At 62.4% G+C, this 4,287-nt stretch overlaps 1 pseudogene; it reads left to right on the top strand.

The window, feature by feature from the left end:
- Window positions 1-3,857: 3,857 nt before the first annotated feature.
- Window positions 3,858-3,976, top strand: LOC142874488 (uncharacterized; annotated as a pseudogene).
- Window positions 3,977-4,287: the final 311 nt, after the last annotated feature.

The raw sequence follows: 4,287 nt of genomic DNA, 5'->3' as shown, positions 1-4,287 counted from the left end.
TCTTCTTTTTTTTTTTTTTTTTTTTGCCTCTGGTTCTGTCGCGTTTCTGGGAGCGCGGGGGCGGCCCGGGGTGGGGGTGACCCCCACCCTCAGCGCCCGCCGCGGTGCCTGGCGCCCCAGCCCGCACCGTGGGGCCTCCTCTTGTCCCGAGCCGTGACACCGCCGCCACGCGGCAGCATGCGTGGCTTCTGGACTGTCAGGTCTCAGACCAAAGGTCTGCTCTGTGGGAACGGACACGCCGGAGGAAACCTTGAGAGTCTGAGAGGGGAGGGAGTTCCAGAAGAAGGCCAGGATGTCATTTTGAGGGAGTATGTGACCAGAACTCGTCCCGTTGCTTTTGGGGTTCTATGGGCTACACGTAGGGATCTTTGGTGGTGGCACCTGATGTTGGGGGATCCGGAGTCACACCCAGACCTGCTCCACAGGCCTCCTTTTACTTTTCTCTTCGGATTCATTTTTTTTTTTTTTTTTTGAGACAGAGTCTGGGTTTGTTGCCCAGGCTAGAGTGAGTGCCGTGGCGTCAGCCTAGCTCACAGCAACTTCAAACTCCTGGGCTCGAGTGATCCTTCTGCCTCAGCCTCCCGGGTAGCTGGGACTGCAGGCATGCGCCACCATGCCCCGCTAATTTTTTATATATATATCAGTTGGCCAATTAATTTCTTTCTATTTATAGTAGGGACGGGGTCTCGCTCTTGCTCAGGCTGGTTTTGAACTCCTGACCTTGAGCAATCCGCCCGCCTCGGCCTCCCAAGAGCTAGGATTACAGGCGTGAGCCACAGCGCCCGGCCGGATTCATTATTTTTAAAAAGTGTCTCTTATCTCTATTATTGCATTTTCTTTTCTCTCTCTTTTCAAGCAGATGATGGGAGTCCAAGTATTAAGGTGACATGTGTTGCCCGTGCCCCCCTCCGCCCCGTGTTCTTATTCATTTACCTCTCATGTTGTTCCAGCATATTGTGGGGGCACCAATGTTAAGGTCGGGTGCGGTGCGTTGCCCTCTCCCAGCCTCCCCCCTCGGGTCAGAGCTTCAAGTGCGCCCATCCCCCAGTCGGTGCGCACCCACCCCATTCCTAATGGATGTGTATGCCCATCCCCTCCCCCCACCCGCCCGACACCCACCCGAAGAAGGTGATTCCTCTGTGTCCACTTAGGTGTCCATCGGTTCGTACCCATTTGCTGGTGAGCGCGAGCACGTGGTGCTCGTGTGTCCATTCTTGGGATACTTGGCTTACTGGAACGGGTTCCAGCTCTGGCCAGGAGAACCAGGAGAGGTGCCCTCTCACCGCTGCTCCTCATAGCCGAATAGCACTCCGTGGTGTCCACGCGCCACATTTTATTTACCCACTCGTGGGTCGATGGGCACTCGGGTGGCTTCCAGGTCTTTGCGATTGTGACTTGTGCCCTGACTCTAACCCTAACCCTTACCCAGCCCGTCTCCTCCACGGCCCCTGCCTGACTGACTCCTTCCCGCCCGGCCTGTCACCTGTCACCGTCCTCTGCCCCTGCCTGACACGCTCCTCCCCGCCCGGGCCGTCACCGTCCTCGGCCCCTGCCTGACGGGGCTCCTCTGTCGCCTGGGCCTTCCAAGGGCTTGGTGTGGACGCTGGTTCCAGGACGCCCTCCCAGGAACCCGGTAGCAGGGCGGCCGCAGCGTCTCGCGCAACCCAACCGTCCGCCGGCTGGCCGCCGTCGCTAAGTGGCCTGCGGGGGACGTGCTCCCGCTGTGCCGTGGGGGCCCAGCCTGGTGTCTTCTCTGAGGCCCCGCGGCTGCCGCTCCCCGCAAGGGGATAGCCGCGGAGGTGGGGACCGCCTCCTCATGGGGACGTACACTCAGCTCTCCACGTCGGATTCCGGGGCTCTCTGTCCTGCCAGAAGGCCCAGCTGGCCTGCGGGTCCTTAGAGTGGCAAAAACATCCGAAAACTGAGATTGAGGGTCCGGTGGGTGTCTGCACTTTTGTGCTGGGCACCCCAGGGAGGCCCGGGGGCTGGCTGGACAACGCGGTCTGCTGGGCGGGGGCTTTGGAGGAGCAACTGATGCCCTTTGCACTTTGGGTAGCAAGTGTCTGAGGTGTCTCTGGGCCCTGTGCCATGTGGGGGCGGGGGCGGGGGCGGGGTGGGAGGAGGAGGAGGAGGAGGAGGAGGAGGAGGAGGAGGTGGGAAGGGCCGTGGCCTGCAGTCGTGTTCCCCGGGGTGGCACAGCATGTGGCTTCTTCCACAGGCTGCTTGGCCTGGGCTCCCTGCACCTGGGCCTTTGGAGGACTGGCCCTGTGCTTGCCAACACTTCCTGCAGGGACCCAGAGCTGGGAGGTTGCATCTCTCAGCCCTGGGTCGGGCAGAGCCCCAGCGGGCCATGCCCACAACCTCTCTCAGCACGGGTCCCCCAGAAGGCTCCTTTGGGACCAGGATTCTCTTGCGGGTGACTCTTTAAGGTCTGGCCCCTGGATGGAGGGGCACCAGGAGTAGAGGAGCAGGAAGGGGAAGGGGGTGGCCATGCGAGGGGACACTTTCAGGCCAAGTCCCAGCTTCAGCCTGATCCTCCTGGGAACCCCTGGGTGGACATCACACCTCCTGGTTGCCCCGCTCTGAGACAAGGAGCCGGGCTTCGCATTCCCACAGCAGCCAGTCGTGGGCTGAGGACACCTGGGGCGTTGGGAACTCCCTGGCTTCTCCTTGGATTAACATCTGGAGCTGCTTGTGAATTGTGCCGCCACACACACCCGAGTGCAGGTGTCTTCTGCACAGACTGCGGGCCTCGCTCTTCTGAATGCCGCTAGCTCGCCACCCACCCACCCGCGGGTGAACCTGGTCAGGGTACTTTCTCTCAGGGGCAGACTCTCATCCGGGCGGGCTACCGGTGTCTCTGTTTGCTCGTTTCTTTCTTCCACTTCGGGAAAGGCTTCCTTACTGGGTGTGGAAATCTCCTATGCCTTTCCTCGCCTATTCTGTCAGCTTTCAAATTCTCTTTCGGTTGCCACCCTCACAGATGGATTAGGAAACTCTTTGCGGTGCACTCATTAGTGAAATGACCTCAATGACGCTGGAATCCAATATCTAATCGCCGATTTTTAGCGAGTCCACACGCCAGGGTGGTTGGGGTCCAATGCAGCCCCGGCCAGGCCCAGGCCCCTTGGACTGGGCCACAGGAGGACACAGAGGAGGGTCCCGGCCCCCACGGTAGCGGTGCGGGCAGTTCTCCAAGGGCTTGGGTGTTTTCCAGAGGGAGGAGATGGAGGGGACTGATTTCTTCAGCGCCCCACAAACCACGCCACCCCACCCCACCCATGGGACACATCCGGGGGGAGAGAGAGAGAGAGAGAGAGAGAGAGAGAGAGAGAGAGAGACGCCCCATACACTGGCTCCCCTCCCCCGTGCGCTGTGCCCCAGCCCTGGCCCGGGGGAATAGGCGGCCGCAGGGCCACAGGGTGGGCGGAGCAGCTGAAAGGGGTTGTGGGGGAGGGCGGCCCCTGGCTGGGGTCAAAGGGCGAGCGCCCCGCCCACCCCGTGCGCAGTCAGCGGCCGCGGCGCGCTGGGGGTGGGGGCGGGGAGGTGAAGGAGGCCAGGCGAGGAGAGGAGGGGGGCTGGAAGGTCTCCACCTTGGTGGGTCCAGCCGTGGAGGCGCATCTTGTGTGAGTGTGAGTGAGTGAGTGAGTGTGAGTGTGTGTGTATAGAGAGACAGCCCCCAACCTCGGCCCGCCGCTCCCTGCCCGCCCCGCCTGTCACCCCCGTCCCTCGGAGCCCGCCGGACCCGGCCGGCGAACTCAACAGGCCCGGCCCGGCGCGGGGCCTGGGGCGGGAGGAGGCGGCGGGGAAGCGCAGAGAGGCTCGGCTTCTTGAGCGGGGCAGGGGCGCCCTCCACCGTCCACGGCCACACCACCCCGAACGCGCCCGATCCCGTCTGGTCTCGGAAGCTAAGCAGGGTCGGGCCTGGTTAGAACTTGGATGGGAGACCGCCCGGGAATACCGGGTGCCGTAGGCTTCTTCTTTTTTTTTTTTTTTTTTTTGCCTCTGGTTCTGTCGCGTTTCTGGGAGCGCGGGGGCGGCCCGGGGTGGGGGTGACCCCCACCCTCAGCGCCCGCCGCGGTGCCTGGCGCCCCAGCCCGCACCGTGGGGCCTCCTCTTGTCCCGAGCCGTGACACCGCCGCCACGCGGCAGCATGCGTGGCTTCTGGACTGTCAGGTCTCAGACCAAAGGTCTGCTCTGTGGGAACGGACACGCCGGAGGAAACCTTGAGAGTCTGAGAGGGGAGGGAGTTCCAGAAGAAGGCCAGGATGTCATTTTGAGGGAGTA

Source organism: Microcebus murinus, chromosome 12 (genome assembly GCF_040939455.1).
Source record: "Microcebus murinus isolate Inina chromosome 12, M.murinus_Inina_mat1.0, whole genome shotgun sequence".
NCBI classification, from domain to species: Eukaryota; Metazoa; Chordata; class Mammalia; order Primates; family Cheirogaleidae; genus Microcebus; species Microcebus murinus.
The sequence above is the reverse complement of the archived record's forward strand: the minus strand, read 5'-3'. Positions and strand labels throughout refer to the sequence as shown.